The sequence below is a fragment of the Marmota marmota genome, unplaced genomic scaffold, assembly GCF_001458135.2.
Source record: "Marmota marmota marmota unplaced genomic scaffold, marMar, whole genome shotgun sequence".
Taxonomy (NCBI): domain Eukaryota; kingdom Metazoa; phylum Chordata; class Mammalia; order Rodentia; family Sciuridae; genus Marmota; species Marmota marmota.
Window position 1 is genome coordinate 20,406,324 of NW_026000082.1, and position 19,672 is coordinate 20,425,995.

Consider the following 19,672-nt stretch of genomic DNA (forward strand, 5'->3'; position numbering starts at 1 on the left):
GCTGAGATTACAAGTGTGCACCACCATGCCTGGCCTCATGTCTAATCTTTCCAAAGTCTTTCCTTGCACTCTGACTATCCTCATTCTTGTTTTCTGAAACCAGAGTTCTTTTGTGACCTATTGGTGACTCCCATCTAACAAGCCAAGAGCACAAGGATCTGTAGAAGCCACTCCTATTTAGCTGTTAAGGAGGTAACTTCCCAAGCTGGTAAGGCTGGGCTTTTCACAGAGATGCCAATGCCAGCACAGGCCGACAAGTAAAATGTAGAAGGCATGGATGTTGGTGTTGGATGGCCCATCCCTTGGTCATACCACCATCAACATTGACAGATAATGCCTATTCCCAGGGGCCTGGGTGGAGGACACACCCACTTCATACCTAGAGATGAAATCCAAGCACATAAAGAACATAAGAGAGGAGCCAGAAGACCAGACATGGGTCCTAGCTTTGAAAGAAGAATGAACAGAATATAAGGAGAATGCAGGTTCTAGTCAGGTCCCTAAAGGCAGCCCAGGATCCTGCCACAATGGCCTCCCAGGCCTCTGTCTTCCCCATGTCCTTGATTTTCTCATAGAATCCACCCTGGTCATTCAATTCTCACTTCAAAGTCCCAGGTCTCCTATCCTCTGCCCAAAGGATGATACTCAGGAAACAGACTGAGGCTCTGTTTCTATCTTTCTTCTTCCTGTACCCCAGACCTCAAAATCATGACTGCCTGGTCAGGGGCTTCATTTTCTCTGGATATCATCCTTCCTTATTCCCCAGGCATGTTAGAGAAGGAGCTTGGCCAAAGTAAAGGCTCCCTGGTCATCACTCGAGGGAGGCCCTTTGCTCTCCAGGGAGGGTCCCTGTGGGCTCCACCTGTCCAGCTGCCCCCACTATAGGGGACAGGCAGCTGGGACCCGTCCTGCAGGCGTAGAGGCTGAAACAGGCTAATGAATCCTGATGGGAGAAGTGACCTTTTCCAAATGCCACATGTCATTGGATTTTATATCACACAAGGACAATGTGCCATGGGTATTAAAATCGTTTTTCCAATAGTTATATATGTGTGTGAGTGTGGTGCACAGTCCGAATGATGAGAGGAAAATCCTAATGAAGTTGTCATCAAATGAACCTTCGTGCTTCAGCACCAGACAGGTACTCACTCCTTCTGGATATTTCCTCCCTCACCCGGGGCTCATCCCTAGACTTCAGCTTGCCTTTCTCCCACAAAGTTCCCCTAGCCCAGACCCTGGCCTTGACTCCATATCCTGCCCTAGGAAGGTCCACCTAACCTCAAGGGAAAAGTAAGACCTGGAGAAGGCCACCCAGCAACACAGGCCCCAGATATGCAGGTCTTCTCTCCTCAGTCTCCTGGGGAGGCTAGAGGACACTTTGGGAAGGAAGGACACAATCAGATAGAGCAGGCCAAGTCACAGGTGTGATGCTCAGAGACTTCCAGAGTTCTGAAGGCTGGGAGAGGCTGGCCTTGGAGCCCCAAACCCCAAACTACCCTGTTGAAAGTCTGGAAAGGTCTCGTGATTCGGCCCATCTCCACAATCTTCCAGGAAAGTGGTCTGACAAGTGTCTGCCTAAACTGCCCCATGGCCAGGAGGCTCCAGACATTCCTGGGCATTTCTGCTCAGGAGAGATTTGGCTATTTAGAAAACTCGCACACAGCTTCAGCTGTCTATTTCTCTGGAAGTTCCACCCCCTGGTCTGTGTTTAATCCCTTGGGCTCAAACAGAAAAGGTGTTCTCTCAATCCCACACAATAGCCTTTTGGGAATATGAAATCAGAGTGGTCCCTAGAGTCTCCTTTTCTCTTTGTTGACTATTTCTTTTCTTTTTTTTTTAAATTTTTTAGTTGTAGTTGGACACAATATCCTTATTTATTTTTATGTGGTACTGAGGATCGAACCCAGTGCCTCACATGTGCGAGGCAGGGGCTCTACCACTGAGCTACAGCCCCAGCCCCTTTGTTGACTATTTCTAGTCCATTCAGTGATTCCTAGTATGACCTGGTTTTTAAGTATCCTGACCCCCAGGGATCCAGTTCTGTTCCACTGAGATTATGCCCATTTTCCGTTGTTGTGGTAGAAAAAAGGAGAAAAAAACACAGCCTTCTTCAGTCAAAAGCCTAAGGGTTCAGAATCCTAGCTGTGTAAAGAATTTAAATAATTTACTTCACCTTTTTGAGATTTATTTTCTTTATCTCAACACTAAATGAAGGAACAATTTTCTCCTTGGAATAACTTCAGATGTGATCCAAGGCCAGGCCAAGTAGAGACTTGCTTTTTGTTTTTGGTGCTGGGAAATGAATTTAGGGCCTAATCCACGCTAGGCAAATGCTCTACCACTGAGCTACATCTTGAGCTTAGGGGAGACCTATTTAAGCAGAGGAGGTCAGAAGAAGAAAGAAGCAGATAGAGTAAATGAAATCCCTAAATAGTGGGGTTCAGAAGTACACACCAGTAATACCATTGGCTCAGGAGGCTGAGGCAGGAGCATCTTGACTTCAAAACCAGCCTCAGAAATTTAGCAAGGCCCAAAGTAACTTAGCAAGATCCTGTTTCAAATAAAAAGGGCTGAGGATGTGGCTCAGTGCTTAAGTACTACTGGGTTCAATACCAATTCTCCCTCCCCTCCACACACACAAAAGAAATCCATAAATAGTTGGTTGTCCTGATGAGTATCTAGAACCAACTAAAATATGCACATAGTTTGTCCCCATTCTTTTTTTTGGTAGTGCTGGGGATTGAACCCAGGGCCTTGTGCATGTAAGGCAAGCACTCTACCAACTGAGCTATATCCCCAGCTTGTTCCCATTCTTGCCTTTACTTTCCAACAAATAAGCCCACATGTAAAAGGCTGCCTCTCTCTTTTTATGCCTCATGGCACTAGAACTCAAGCATCTAAGCTCAGCAGTCTCTTCAAGTCTAGAGTTGGATTAAGATCCAGCCTAACAGTACTTCCTGAAGCAACTAGTGCAGAGTCCTAAAGAGTCTCCTTATCTTTTGTTTGCTTAGACTCCTCAGTAGCCCAGGGTCTGAATCTTGGTCCTACAGTTCAATAATTTTATTTAAGTTACTTAAGGTCCTGCACCTGTTTTTAAGGCCATCCACTGCCTTTTTAAAAAAGTTTATTTTATTTATTTATTTTTTATGTGATGCTGAGGATTGAACCCAGTGCCTCATTTGTGCTTGGCAAGTTCTGTACCACTGAGCTACAGCCCCAGCCCCGCTGTTTTTTTATTTGAAATATGCAGATAATTTACCTACCTCCAAGTTATTATGAGGATTATGTTATTTTATATAGAGAAAACAAGAAAGTTGGGCACATAGTAAGCACTCAATAAATATTGGCTATTATTATTAGACCACCCCAAGGACAGCTGTGAAGGTCATGGAAGCTAAGTAATAGGAATATGTCATTTTTGGCAAACTACTGAGGTCCATGTTTTATGGGAATGATTACAGTTGTTGACCAGTTCCTTTCTCCCAAATAGGACATAGTCCTATAGGTGGACTGATCAGTAGTCTGACCAGTAGAGGATGGAGCAGAATTGTTTATCTCCTCAATCATTCGGGATTCAAATGATACCGGATATATAGGGGTGGCTATGGCACTTGCTGACTTCTAATTTATGGTCAAATAATCCCCAGAGCTTTTCTTTAGTTTAGTTTCCCTCCCCTATGCAGGCACTCAGATTCAAGCATTAATACCAGTTGCCTGCATCTGGTTGGAAGATTCTACCCATTGTTTGAGCCAATCAAGACCATCTGACATTCTGTTTTGGTCCTTTTTCTTGCTAGCAGATGTCTTCTTTAGATCTCATCAACAAGATTCTAAGTTGTTTGTAAAAATTCTCTACTTCTGAGTCAGTAGACAGAAAACAAACCCTCTACCTGGCAGCCAGCTCTCTCCGTCTTCTTTGTTCATCTGGCAAACTTATTTTCATCCTTCAAGACCTAATTCCAATGTCAATCTTCTTTGAGAGCTACTGGTTAATGTTTTTTAAGAAATATTTTTTTAGGGCTAGGGATGTGGCTCAAGCGGTAGCGCGCTCGCCTGGCATAAGTGCGGCCCGGGTTCGATCCTCAGCACCACATACAAACAAAGATGTTGTGTCTGCCGAAAACTAAAAAAATAAATATTAAAAATATATATTCTTTTAGTTGTAGACGGACAAAATACCTTTATTTATTTATTTAATTTTAAATGGTGCTGAGCATTGAACCCAGTGCCTCACACTTGCCGGGCAATGCTCTACCACTGAGCTGCCCCCCCATCCCCTAATAATTAGTTTTTAAAAATTTGTCAAGACACTTCCTATCAACTAGAATGGCTATATTAAAAAAGACAATAACAAATGTTGGTGAGGATGTAGACAAACTGGAACCCACATTGTTTTCTGGTGGGAATGTACAATGGTGCAGCCACTTTGGAAAACAGTTTGGACATTATTACAAATATTAAATATAGTTATTATATGACCTGAAATTGGATATATATTTAGATACATATCCAAGAGAACTGAAAATATACAGCCACACAGAAACCTCTGTGAATGCTCAGAGCAGCATCAGTCAGCAGAGCCACAAAGTGGAAACAACCCAAATGCCCTTCACCTAAGGAATGGATAACAATGTGGTAATCCATACAATGGAATATTCTTTGGTTATAAAAAGGAATTGTATTAATTCATAATACATATTATGTAGTGATATATAGTAAAGCATGGATAGACCTTGAAAACATGCTAAGTCAAAGAAGCCAGTTAAAAAAAACCCCACTTATTGTAGGGTTCCATTTATATGAATGTTCAGAATAGGCAAAATTATCAAGGCAGTAGATTAGTCGTTGCCAGGGGCTGAGGAGGGAAAGGATGAGATTGACTGTTAATGGGCTTCTTTTAGGGGGGACAAAAATGTTCTAAAATTAGAACATGGCAGTGACTATATAGCTGTGAGAATATACTTTAAAAAAATTAAGCTGTACAGTTTAAATTGTTTGGTGAATTGAATTATTTGTGAATGACATCTCAATAATGCTATTATATTGTTTATATAAGCATCTACTACATGCTAGACCTTGGTAGCCGTGGGGTAGGGGGTCTGGGAAAAAGATCAGGAAAGGTGGTAAGGGAATGTTCCCTGGAGTGAATGGTCCCTGAGCTTAGTCTTTCTGAATGAGTAAAGATAAAGGATGAAATAGAAGAGCAAAAATCATGAGCACCAGAGTCAGATGCCAAAATCTGATTCCTAACTCAACCATTTATTAGCTGTGTGCTGTGGAAAGTTACTTAGCCTCTCTGTGCCTCAGTTTCTTCATTTGTAAAATAGGAATAATTATGGAATAATATGTTTAATATAGTATGTTATAGAATAGTGTTCCTTAATATGGGCTGTGTTTATCATGAAATAAATTAATGCATGTGAAGTACTTAAAATAGAGAGATACATAATAAGGTCTCAATCAATGTTAGCTATGTTGGCTATCCGATACAGCCCGTGCTTTGGTGTTCATAAAGGTTAAGACACAGAATAAGGAGAGATGAGAATGGAAAGACAGAGAGATCAAATTGTATGGGACATAAATGCTGGCAGAGAAGTTAAGCTCTGAACAAGAGGAGGTGACCTCCAGGAAAGAGAACAGGAAAAGAAAGGGTTCAAATGGAGTTGAAGGGAAGGTGCTCAGAGTGGAGGGATACCATATATCCTGGCCTTCTAGATGAGATAGGAAGTGAGAGTGAATGGATAGAAGAAGAAAACTCTGAGACCAGGTGAACAGGCATCTGCTGTGGGATTAGTCTGCAGAGTATTGTGATTTTGTTCAACAGCTCTCTGCGTGGGCATTGAAGTGGGTTGTAGCAATGCTACAGAATTAGGGCTTTGCTCAGTGTGAACAGGTACAGAGGAGGTGAGGAGTACTGATGAGAAAATAGTTCGTAAGATTGGTCATGGGGGGGTTGGGGTTGTGGCTCAGCAGTAAAGTGCTTGCCTGGTATGTACGAGGTGCTGGGTTCAATCCTCAGTACCACATATAAATATATAAATAAAATAAAGGTATTGAGTCCAACTACAACTAAAAAAAAATTTTAAAAAATAAAAAAGAATGGTCATGGGTTGAGTCTGGGTGAAGAAATGAGCAGGGTGATGTATATATGCTGGGGAAAATGTTAGAACTGGGCCCTGGAGGTCCTGATGAGGTCAAAGAGGAGGAGTTAACTATATATGAATTGATTTGATTATTTATTTCCCATGAAAACATATTGGAAACCAACCATTGTGAAACCTAACACATGCTGTCTTGCCCCTCTGCTGGCAGGGGACCTGGGTATGAGAGAGGAGTAAAAACTTTCAGGGGTAAGGCAGTTTCATCCAATGACTTAAAAAAACTTCTAAATCGCTTCCCATTGTACTTAGACTACATCTACACTTGTAGCCACTGGCTGTAAGGCCTTACATCTCCTGGCTTTTCCCCTCCTTTCTGACTTCATCTTATGCTACCTTCCCCTTACTGAACTCTAATTACTCTGGCCTCCTTCCTTCTCAAGTTCTTCTTCTTTTTTGTTAAATACTAGTGTTAAACCCAGGTACATTCCATCACTGAGCTACATCTCTAGCCCATTTTATTTATTTATTTATTTTTTTGAGACAGGTCTTGCTAAGTTGCTGAGGCTGGCCTTGAATTTGTGATCTATGAGTTCTCCACTCAAATATGTCAGAGAGTTCTTTCCCTGATCATCCTGTATAGAGCAGTCCCTCTCTCCAGGACTCTCTATATCTTATTGTACTATTTATTCCCTTCAAGTTCTTGTCATTTGGTTAGAACATTCATTTATCACTTCCTGTCTTTGTCATATTCTAGCTTCTTTGTTGTTCTCCAATGTGAATACCTGTATCAGATTTTCTACCCCTTTTCCCTCCATTTTCTTAGCGGATTTCAAGGCCCATGAGATGGAGATCCATCTTGACTCTTGACTATTTTTTCCACTGTATCACCCTTGCTCTATGTTCTCACAGCACCTTGGGTGTGTCTCTGTGTATGCTCAGAAGCTAGGCAAATGCCAAGGACCCAGTACTAACATTTTCTCCCAGTGCACCGGGACACCCTGCTCATTTATTTCTTTATATATATATTTTGTAGATGGACACAATACCTTTATTTTGTTTATTTATTTTTATGTGGTGCTGAGGATGCAACCCAGGGCCTCACACATGCTAGGTGAAAACCCTACAACTGAGCCACAAGCCCAGTCCATCATTTCTTCCTTTACCCAGAATCAATTTTAACCCATGATTGTCACCCTCCCCCACCAGCTCCTGAAGCCTGTCCTCACTTGTCAGCAGCCCCCACCTTGGCTCCTTCCCAGAGGGAGCCTAGAGTAGAGGTGAGGTGAGAAAAGGGGAGATGGGGTAAGGGGAGATGGGGTAAGGAAGATCACTGAGACTCCAGCCCCTCGGGTTTGACCAAGCTAGCCTTGCCCAGCCCAATGCAGCCCCACAGTCCGCCAGGCAAATGTCCGGCTGAAATAACAAATCAGAGACTAAAAAATTGGCCGTCCCTTTTGTTTACTCAGCTTTCCCCCCCCCCCTTTTTCTTTGGACAATGCCCTGCTGGGCTGGGGCTATCCTGCTGGGTTGTTGCTGGGGCTCCCCTGCCAAGATGGAGCCCAGCTGCTCAGCTGTTTACAAGGTGAATCCGGTTTACACTGGGGCCCATCCTGTCCTGGATGGGCTAGGGAGCTCCAGTCAGACTCCAGCCAGTGGCCTCTCCTGGCCTAGGGTTCCCTAATCTTAGGCTGGAGCCATAAGGGTGGGAGGGTTCCAACATGTTCAAACGACAGGGAAATCACAAGTCTCAAGATAGAGTGAAAATGGTTTGAGACCTGGACTCAGGGCCAAATCTCTGCCCTTAGAAACCCCAGAGAAAGGAGAGCTGCTGGAATCCCATGGCTTCCATTTCTGCTTTTTTCAAGTGGTGAACTTGTGATAACAAAGATGGTAGCCTCCCCACCCCCATTCTTCCTGGTAGCTAAGGTCTGGGAACTAATTTCTGCTTGATCTACCATCCCCCTCAAAACCACTAGGAAGATCAAAGGAAATTATGTATCTGTGAAGACTTAAAAAGCATTTGTTACTGTGTCAAAGTGATCTCTAGTAATATACTGAAGCCAAATAGCTGATCTCCAGGGATGAAGATCAGGTCCTTAGTATGGTCGTTGCTTATGAGCTGTGCCCATGTCAACTTGGTGGCCACAGGGCTCACCATAGAGCATGACACACAGTGGGGCACAATTATCTCATTTATTAAACAAGCATTTCTCCAGAAGCTTGCAGACTAGTGGCAAAGTGGGTAATAAAAACAGAGCAATGATCCTAGCAGGGGTCATCACTGGAGACCACAGACAGGGGAGGCACCTCACCTCTCCAGGGGTTAAGGAGGGCTTCTTGGAGGCAGTTGACATCTAAGATACAGCAAATGATACTCTTGTTCAAAGAAGGAAGTATAAATGTGCAGAATACCTATGTCAGTGCACGAGCAGTCTGACCTGGGGCTCTCTTATTCTCTTGTCCCCCATAGTACTGAAGGATCAGGCCTTTGACTCTTGAGCATGAGGGCCAGTGGACCATCTGGGTCCTGCTTCCCTAGTAAATGTAATAAGGAATTTTGGTGAAGCCCTTGGAGCTTTTTTCTATGCTTCTCAGCCTGTTAAACGGGAGCATGAAGGGGTGTGAGGGGATATACAAATATGTTATAAGAAGTGCATCTCAGGGCTGGGGGATATAGCTCAGTTGGTAGAGTGCTTGCCTCGTATGCACAAAGCTCTAGGTTCAATCCCAGGGGAAAAAGAAAAAAGAAAAAAAAAGAAGTGTATTTCAGGAGCAAGCAAGTTAAAGTTTGATTTTTAAAATGTGACAGAGCTGGTGATATAGCTTAGTTGGTAGAGTGCTTACCTTGCATGCACAAGGCTGTGGGTTCAATCCCCAGCACCAATAAAATAAAATAAAATAAATATGACATGAAGGAGAGGTCAGCATCTGCTAAGTGAAGTGGGGCAGATTGGGTTCTAAATAAAAGGCAAAGACCTGCAGGAGGAAGAACATGGCCCAGCTGGGGAATCCAAGTATTACAGTAGAACCGCAGAGGGGAGCAGTCAGAAGGGACACTGAAATGATTCTAGAGAGGTAAGCAAGGGTTAGATGACGAAGAGCTCAGGAAGCCCAGCTCTCTGTCTTGAATGGGGACACTTCCCCATGGAATCGACCGTTGTCTGTATACTGTTGATTCTAGATTTTCTATCTTTACCATTGAACTCTCTTGGGAGTATCAGACCCTCATATACACTTTCGGTGGATGTAAACTCTTTAAACTCAAACTATCTAGTATGAACTCTCCCTATGTCCTTCCAGACTTACTCCTGATTCTGGTGCAGTTCAGCTTTTCATGATGTTCACCTTTAGCTTCCTTCTATGAATTCTGGTCTCTTCTCTTCCCTAGTCTGGTTTATCCATGGTCTGATAGCTCAGTAATGACCCCTCAGTTGTCCTGAGGCTGATACCTTTCTCTTCTGGGTGAAGTATTCCATGTGCAAACTTTAGGCAAATCTGACCATGCAGCTGTCCCCATTCCAAGTCTTAAGTGAATCCCGCTGAAAACGATGTTCAAATTCCTAGCTCCTGGGCTGGGGATATAGCTCAGTTGCCTTGCATGCACACCCTGGGTTCAATCCCCAGCACCACCACACACACACACACACACAAATTCCTAGCTCCTAACTCCTAGGATTCTAGTGTAGGGTAAATAAAACAATGCATGTAAAGCACTTGGAATGTTGCCTGGGCCATTTTAGGCATAGTGGTTATTATTACATATTGTAATAATTATTTGTATCATATCATATATTCCATTATACACTACTCCCATGCTGGGATCGGGTGTCTGCCTTTCTCCTCAGTCTTCAATCATGCCTTCTCTTATGTGCTTTCTTCCTTGAGAGTCTAGAGAATCCCGGCCCCCAACCCTGTGTGTGTATGTGTGTGTGTGTGTGTGTGTGTGTGTGTGGTGTGTATGGTCCTGGGGATTGAACCCAGAGCCTTGTGCATGCCAGGCAAGTGCTCTACCACTGAGCCACATCGTCAGCTCATAAACTCCCCTTTCAAGACTTCATGTCCTTGTCTACTTCATCCAACATGATTCCCACCTGTAGGATCCTTCCCTTCACGTCCCTTCTCTTGGGCATCTCTCCCCAAGCAGAGTGAAAGAGCAAGATTCTACAGAGAAACATTTCTGTTAGAGAGCAGTGTACTCGGTATTGAAGAGAAGGGTGATGACTCAAATCCTTAGTGACAGTAGCTGATGGCAGAGATGGAAAGCTACCCTTGAGGCAGTGAGTCACAGACACCAAGAGAGTTGAGAAGTGGCTGGACCAGAGATCTGCCTGGGAGAGTGGCTGGTCTTGCTGACAGGTCAGCAGGAGGAAGAAGGACCAGTGAATAGGATGCTGTAACATACCAGTGAGAGATTCAGTTTGTCACTTAACCGACATTACGGAGCACCTACTTTGTGCTAATGACTTAGCTGTGAAAGAGGGGCTCAATGTTTAGTCGGACAAACAGGAATCATAGCACAATATCACTAATAATCTAATAGCAGTGACGGGGTGCCAGTGTGCAGGGCTTTCAAAAACAGCCCCTTCCTTACTGAATGAATTTCAGGGTGAATAACATACAACAAACATTCATGAGCACCTGCTCTGTGCCAGGCACTGTGCTGGGTGTGGAGGACACAGAGGATACAAAGATGAATGAGATGATTTCTGCCACCTAGTGGGAGGAGACAGCTATGTTTTAAGAAAATGCCACAAAGGCAGTCAAATGTCACATGTCCCCAGACTGCCTCCTCTTCCATTTAATGTGATAGGAGTCATTATCATCTAATTCCTCAAGCTAGAAGCTGGGATATTATCTCTGACTCCAAGATTTATGTTTTAGACAAAAACATAAAACATCCTGTAGAGGATGGATTAGAGGAAAAGGAGACTGGAGGCAGGGAGACCAGCTGGAGGCTGGGACAGTAATTTGGTGAGACATGATGACGGTGGCCTGGATTAGGTAGGAGCCTTGGAAGTGGATGGAAGTGGATTGATCTGAGAGCTATATAAGGGTAGAATTAACAGAGTTTAGAGATTGATTAGATGTAGGGATGAGAAAGAAAGAGGAGTCAAAAATAATCCCAGCTTCTGGATTGGGCATCTAAGATTGCTATGCTGCCATTTAGTGAGATAGGAACCTAATTCAGTTTCCACTTTGGATGTTTTGCACTTTAGATTTCTTCATGGGGAGGTATCCAATAGGTGGTCCCAAAGTGGTTGGAAACTCAGGAACCTGATTTGGATTGAAGTTGAGATTTATAAACCATTGGCATACTGGGGTACCATTTACCTGGGAAAGGATGAGATCACACAGATGCAGCATGTGCAGAGAAAAGCAGAGCAAAAATTAATCCATTCACTCAATACATTTATTGAGCACCTACTATGTTCCAGGTACTATTCCAGGTGCTGGAAATATCAGTGAATGTGGTACTACCTTCTACTTCTGGAGTCAGATAACCAACAGATAAAAGTTCTGTTGTATGTCATATAGGGACAAATGCAGTGAAGAAAATTAAGCAGGGCAAGGAGATGCCATGAGGGACACCAGCTGGTCAGGGAAATACTCCCTGAAGAGGTGACATTTGAGCGAATAGCTGAATGAAGTGAGGAAGAGGATGAAGGGAGAGTGTTCCAGGCACAGGAAACATGTTCAATGACCCTGTATTCAAGAAGCAGTGAGGTTGATGAGGTCGCAGTGGAGTGGTAATAAATGGGGTGAGGGGGTAAGAAGTCAGGGGCCAGATCAGGGGTCCTGTAGGCCAAGAAAAGGACACTGGATTTTATTCTATGTGTAATAGGAAGGCCTGGAAAAGTTTGGAGCAAGGGGGGGTCATAGAGTCTGTTTTATGTTTTAAAGGATTATTCTGGCTGCTGGTTGGAGAATAGATTATAGGAGGGCAGAAAGAAAGCGGGGAGATTGTTGCAATGGTAAATGTGAGGGATGCTGCTGCCTGCTTTACCATTGGCAATGAAGGTGGCGAGGAGTCTGAGTGCCTTCCCATCTGTTGACATATTGGGTCAGGAAGGCAAAAAGAGATGCTCAGACTCGGGATCAATTAGAAAGCAGCTTTAGTCTCCATTCTGTATAACTCCACAGTTTCAGGCACATTGTCTGACCACTGTGTCCACTTCCACTGATACAGCTAATATATCTAGATTGCCTACCACCCTGTTCAAGGTGTTGGGCAACTAGTTAGCATCGAGTGGGACTGACAGAAAGCATGAATTCTAGTAGGGGGGGGAAAACAGGCTTTTTTTTTTTTTTTTTGGTGCTGGGGATCGAACCCAGTGCCTTAAATAGGCAAGTGCTCTACCACAGTCACAATCCCAGCTCCGTGAGCCACAACTACAGCCCCTGAAACAGGCATTGTTAAGAAGTGATAAATGTTACAAAAAATCAAGCAGGGTACTATCATAGAGAGTGACAAGGGAAGGAGATATCGCTAAGTGGATATATAAGAAAAGGTGACATTTGAGGTGAGTCAGGATTAGGATCTACATCCTTGCTAGGTCTGCTCCAGGTTGCTGATGGAACAGTGCCTAGACTAAAGCAGCGACAAATGACTGACTGTCTTAACTTTGCTCCACTGTCCTTCCCGCTACCCAGAACATATCCCGTCATTTCCATTAAGATGTGGAAAAAATAGTAACTCTTTTTGTGCTAGGAAGGCCCATAGGGGCACCACCTTTTCCAGTGCCTGTCTCTAGGGGTTCCACAGGATTTTCCATAGGATCCAGGTCTTCCAGGAGCTCTCGGTATCTAGAACCAATGCTGAGGCTAATTGCACAAACCATCATGGGTCTGCTGCCCCTTTTAACTATGAATCCCCCCGGGGCTCAGGACAATGCAGGCAGAAGGAGGCAACTGAAGTAAGTGAGGGCCAAAGAAATAGTCTAGAAAGGGAAACATTTTTCTCTCCTTTTCTCATCTCCTCCTGGCCTCCCTTCTGCCTCTCAGCTGCTCCACACACCTTCCCAGGAGTCACACACACCTTGTCAGGTAGCACAAAGATCCTGGGCCTGTGAGGTGGGTGCCAGGCCGGCCAGGGCCTAAGGCAGCAAGCTTCACCCACAGCCCCACCCCGACAGGCGGTGCCTCTGGCAGCAAAGTCATGGCCCTGATTCCTCTGTCTCCACGTTTAAGAACATCTCTAACTGCTCCTTGGATAGCTCAATTAGTAAAGTGAATATATTATATAAAGTCTAAAAGATTAAACTATCATCGTCAGCCCATAATTTCATGAAGAAGTCAGGGGACCGTATCCCTCTTATTAACTCTATAACAAATGTGATGAAAATGTTCAAATAGAATGTTAATGCAATGTTACGTGTAATTTTCCCAGGCGATTTTCTGCTGAAATATTTCTTTATTAATAGTAATTGAGGGTATAAATTATGAATGAGGCGATTTTCTCCTTTCAGTAGGAAAGACGTACTAATGGCAATAATTCTTTATAATAATTTTTGGGGATCGTGGGGCGGGGAGACAAGCTAGTCTAAAAACAGACAAAAGCCCCTTTCCGGAGTGTCCCAGGGGGAGACGATGCCTTTGCCATAACCAACCTCTCTTTAGCTCCACACACCTCAGACTGCCTGCAAATGAAGTCTTTGTTCTTCATCAATTTTCCTGAAGCCTCAGGTCTGTGTAGAGGGCTAAGAGGAAGTTTTTGCCTCTAGTTCATAGACCAAGTTCTGAGCCAAACTTTTCTGCCTAGAAACTGTGCTGCCAACAAGACCAAAGCCAGGCTCCTCTGCTGAGCTTCCAAACTCAGGCAATCTGAACCTAAAGAGTCTCTGTAGCACCCTAGAATATTCAAGTAGGAATGGTCCCCAGAAATCTTCCCATCTAACCTCTTATTTCTTTAAAAAAAAAAAAAGGCAAAAGGTGATGAGTTATTCAGAGCCACATAGTGTGTCTGTGGGAGAGCTGGGACACTGCCAGGTGGCCTTCTGCATGCCTCCAAGTTGGACTGCCTCCAGGCCTTTCCTCGACAGGCCACTGCTGTCCTGCCTTTACAGCCCCATGTTTCCTGGCCCCACTCTGGGCATCCTCCTCATTTTTCAAACACAGCTCAAATGCTTGGGCATCTACAAGTGATGATCACGTTCTTCATTGGCCTTGGGCACACGGCCTTGGCTCCTTTCTGTCTAGGCTCGTCATAGGTCTGGACAGTGTTTTCAGAGGGCAAGGGCTCCAGAAGAACACTTCTAAATCCTGCATGGGGGTTGGACTAGTGCGTTTCTCTAGGCAGGATATCTCTTTGGTATTTGCTCATTCATTTATTCACAAGACATTAAATAAACATCCATCCACCTTGTGCCAGGCACTGTGCTAGGCACTGGGGTTACACAGTTGAATTTATCTGACAAGAATGAAGGTAAATTCAGTATTCCTAAGATCACAAGTAGGAGGACAAGAACAGGCACAAACATCTACATTAAATAATAACAATATATCTTTATCTCATAGTCTATGTTTGAGGAAATACCAGGTGGCCAGTGTGGCTGGAGTAGAGTGAGGATGGGACAGGGATGGTGCATGTAAGAGCAGAGAGGGCCGGGCGCAGTGGCGCACACCTGTAATCCCAGTGACTCAGGAGGCTGAGGCAAGAGGATGGCAAATTCAAAGCCAGCCTCAGCAACTTTGTGAGGCTCTGTCTCAAAATAAAAAAAATAAATAAATAAAAAGGGCTCAGAAGTAAAGTGCCCCTGGGTTCAATCTTTGATAATATTAAGAAGAAAAAAAAAAGAGTAGAGAGGACAAAAGAGGGTGGTCCTACAGACTTTGTGGCCAATGTAAGAATTTTACCCTGGTGGAGAGGAATGATCAGTGGAGGATTCTCGGCAGAGGTATAGAATGGTGTTGTCACCTATGTTGTTAGAAGGGACACTGATGGATCACTAGTGGGATGTGGGGGTTGAGGATGAACTGGAATTCTGGCTCTGATGACAGTGCCAGTTCTTAGTGGTGCCATTCACTGAGTTAGGGACACTGAAGGGGGAACAAACATAGAGGTATGATGACAAAGTTGAGATGTGGACAGGTGGGATTTTTGGAGTCTGAGGATCAGACAAGTGGAAACGCCCAGAAGTGCAGGTGGAGCCCAGGTTCAGGGTGGGATTGAGTGCCTCATGCTAGTTTTCAGCAGTGACCTCTGGGTGCCTCACACTCTGGATTTTGTCATCTCTTCAGAAAATTATTTCTCCCTCCCAGAGGTGAGCCCCTTGAGGGTGGGAACTGGACCTGGATATGCTCCCAGCTTCATTCACCAGCACCAGGCATATTACCCAGAGGATGGTCCGACTGAAGGGAGAAATGAATGAATGGAGGGAGGAAGGGTAGGGCAACTGCTCATGCTCTGTGAAGCTATCCCTGGGTAATGGTGGCTGCCCCAGAATCTCTCAGGATTGCTTCTAAACAAAAACTATTCCCCTCAAGTCACCCAGCCCAGAAAGGGTAGGTTCTCTTCAGGTCTCCTGAAAGATCACTTAAGAATTGATGACCTTAACAAGCTCCATGGTGTTAGACATTCCTGATGTCATTCACTGGGCTTCTGTCATTGCTTAGACTCTTCCCTAGAGCAGGAGAAAAGGTCCCGGTCAGTTCCAAAACTCTGACTAGGGCTATACGGCCAACTCTTGTCCCTGCTCCCGGATCCCATACCTGGGAATCTCACCTTTTGATTTTCCCTTTACCCTCTTGTGAATTACCAAAGCTGGCCAGACATGGGGTCACTGTAATATAAAAATCTTGCTTTGTTCAAAATAACACTCTTCCGCGCCTTCTATTTGAACTTTTCCTGGCTCCCAACCAGAATCCATAAGCAGGAATATATCACCTCCTGCATCCCAATAAAAAACACCACCCACTCACTAAATCCATTCCCAAGAACCCAGATTTCAGGAAAGAAGCCTGAGAAGTGCTCTAAGGACACGCTCAAGGAATGATTCTCTATCAGCTCTTCTCTGCCCTCACCATCTCTGTTTTTTCCTTCTCTTTAGATACAAGAACCTTAGTGGAATATTCTAGGAGTCTTTGGCAGGGGCAAGGGCCTAGGTCTATGTCACTGGGCTGGCTCAGCTCTCTGCCCTGTGAAAACAAAGGGAGAATGAGACAGGAAATAGAGCTATGTTAGCAATGATCTCTGAGTGACCATAGTGACCTCTTAACCAGAGGTCACTGGGGTGACCTCCAAGGGCATCTCCATGTCTCCCCAAGCAGGGCCCAACCTCCAGAGGCCTTTTGTCCTTCCCTCAAGGGAATCTATCCATTAGAAGCTGCCCTCCAAATTAGGGTAATGTACTGGCTCCTGCATCAGATGCCCTATGTATAACAGCTGGCCCTGAGACTTGTCCAGCTTCTGTTTCAGATCCACACTGTTGTCTACAGGAATCCCATCCCAGTCTCAGATTCCTATCCCCCATTCAATACTAGGTCATTTGTAAAAAAGGAAAACTCAAGGCTAGCCCAAGGCTGCTCTCGTGGGGTAGGGGAGATGGACTCTGACAGCCAGGATAGAGATCCTCAACTCCAGAGCCTATCTTACAGTCCCTTCCATGCTCCTTAGGCTGGTGCCTTGGAAACAGGCAGGCTTAGCCAGAGAGGGTCTGAGGACTTCAGCCACCCCCTCCCTCCACACTTAGTGTTGGCTCCCCTGGGCACGCGCCTTCCACCTCACCCCTTCCTTGTTGAGCCAACAGCTCGATCCTGATCTCTTGAACTGGAAGGTCACTCCAGAGGGGCCTCCTCTGAAAGCCAATGCTAATCCAGTTAGGGGCTGGCCTGGCGCTGCACGCCCTCTGTAGGACCAAGTGCAAGTGAAAAAATGCCAATTACCACATGACAAAAAGGGTCCCTGCCCCTGGGGAAGGGCAAGCTAGGGGGAGGGATGGGAGGGGGAGAGTAACTGAACACCTTGCCGGAAATAGCTCCTATCAGTCCACTTAGGGAGCCATCAGCTCCAGCAGATTTATGGGCAGCGTGTGCCCCTCTGATAGATCGGACTATTTAAAGGCAGCCTGAGCCTCCATTTATATCAATGTGGAGCAGAGAGGGAGGGTGAGAGGCTGTGAGGTGGGGAGTGAGAAGCAGCAACGGGGGCCAGCCCCAGGTGGAATGCCACACTAGCAAATTGGCCTCAGAGAAGAGGTAAGGCTGTTGGCCAGGTGAATAGGGTCACAGGGTGGGGAGGAGACTGTCTCAGATCAAGTCCCATTGGCACCCAGGAGGGCAGGGCACCGGGTTTCACAGAACTCCCAGCAGCATCTTTCCTGGCCCCAGCTCAGACTCTTTGCAAGCCCCTCCAGCTAAAATGGGGAGCTCAGGCTAATACCAAAGTGGATCTCCTCATTGGATTTCTAGCCGGGTCCCCACCTCCCGAGCTGCGGGGCATGCTTGCCCTCCATGCAACCTCCCCCTTGCCTGGGCTGAGGGAGAAGGAAGGGGTAATTGTGTTAGGCTGGGGGCATTAGCTGCTGAGGAATGGGCCTGCTGCCTCCTGCCTGCCTGTCCCCAGCCTGCACTTCCTGGGGGCAGAATAAGCAGCTCCCATTGCTCTCTCCGGTTCTGCCTGGGCCTTCCTCCCTAACTCCATTACTCCTGGGCCGAGGTGCTTGCCCGACCCATGGTGGTCCCTCTGATAATTCACCTCTCAGGAAACTCTGCCTTTCTGACCTCTCCCTGCCTCCTTTCTTGCTCTTCTCCTCCTGCCCTCCCTCCGTCCCTGCTTTCTCCCCAGGTTTCTAGATCTGTACCCAACTGGCCTTATTCTCTTGGTTCCATGGCAAACTGCTATAATCTACCAACATATGCCTAGGCACAGAACCAACATCTGCCAGTTTGTGAGTTACTGGTTGGTCAGTTTGTTCACTGGTTCATTCATTCATGGAATGCTGACTGAGCACTTTTTTACAGGCCAGGCTTTATGCTAAGTGCTGGGGACACAATCAATTCCCAGAAGTTCTTGTTCTGGAGGAACCTATAATCCAAGGGGCTGGTAAGCAAGGGAACAACACAACTATCTTGTGTAAGGCTCACCCTGGCCACAGGTGGTGTACAGATCTGACAAGTGGGGATGAGAATAGAGACGGAAAGACAGAATAGAGGTTCTCAACCTTGGTCACACAATAGGGAGCTTTAGAAATGCTGATGTCCAGGCCGCACTGAGGTCAATTAAATCAGAATCCCTGGTCAGAGGTCCAGACATTAGGTTTTTTGGAAAGTCCTGCCCAACTAGGGGAGTTCAATGATTAGCCGCAGTTGAAACCCTGAGTGAGCTGCTATTGCAATAGTCCAGGCAAGAGATGATGTGAGCAGAACTAATGGAAAGAAGAGAGGAATTTGAGAAATATTCCTCATATTGTTATCTTTAATAGTTACCACTCTGGGCCCCCACTCATCCCCTATTCCCCAAACTCCTCAGCAGATGACATCAATTCTAACTTCACAGAAGAAACAGGCCAGTGGGTAAAACTCTACAGGATGACAAGTCCCCAAAGAACAGGTACAAGTTCTGAATTCATAGGGCCCAGTGGAGCCCCACAGGATGAGAATCTAATAAATGCTGAACTGGACTGAACTAGTTCATTCTGTGGATGAGGGTTTCCAACCCAGGAAAGATGTTTCAGGGATATCAGCTCTAGGGACATTGAGGAGCTCCTGGAAGAAAAAGAGCCCTGGAAGGAACAACCAGAGGGGCTAGGGAGGTGGGGGTGGAGGAGGAAGTGAATAAAGTAATTGGCTTCACATCAAGGCTGTCCCCACACTGCTCAGCTGTTTCATTTGGGCTGCATAACAACTTTCTGCAGTGGTTACTATTATTTCTATTTTTCAGATGGAGAAACAGGTTCAGAGAGTGAAACTTGCTTGAGGTATCATCAAAGGATTAAAATTTAGAAGCTCTGATTGGAAACCATGTCTGCTGAAGGCGAAGGTGTCTTGGCATTATGTCATCCTACAGGAAACAACTGTGTCAGAGAATTTCAAGAATGAGGGAGGAGTTAATAGTGTTGAATGCAGCAGCCCCCCTCTTCCTGTTCTCCTGGCTCCAATTCCCTAGTGAACTTGAAACAGGAACCATTGGGAGAGGAAATAACAGCACCCCAAGTCCTCTGCTGTCTACCAGAATCACAGTGCCACTGCAGCCTGCTCTTGCGGCTGGGGCCCAATGTCTTGGGGGGCCCTATCTCAACCTCAGCCCAGCTTAGTTAGAGGAAACTCAGCTTGCACAAGCCCACTTCCATCTTGCTTTTGAGGACATAGGACTTTGCCAGAAAAGAATGGGCTGCCTTTCTTCCACCCCAGCTCATAAAGGTTCTTATTCAACAAGATTCAGGCCTCTGTCTCCTTGGAGAAAGTCGACCAGCTTCTCCCTGTCCCCAGGCTCACGAATGCTTCACTTGGTCCCCACCACAGCGCTTCGTGTGTGCCTATGAGAACTTCGATCTCAGTGTGTTTTGGTCACTTGGTGGGTGTCTGTTGTTCTCAATCCCATTCAGGTCACCAGCTCCCCAAGGACAGGGAGCAAG

At 45.5% G+C, this 19,672-nt stretch overlaps 1 protein-coding gene and 1 non-coding gene across 2 annotated transcripts in view; both read right to left on the reverse strand.

The window, feature by feature from the left end:
* Rnf220 (ring finger protein 220) overlaps positions 1-19,672 on the reverse strand; it is a 207,492-nt gene that overhangs the window by 65,705 nt on the left and 122,115 nt on the right. The window lies entirely within an intron of this gene.
* On the reverse strand, positions 2,726-2,798 carry Trnav-uac. Its single transcript has one exon. It is a non-coding gene; the product is annotated as a tRNA-Val (tRNA).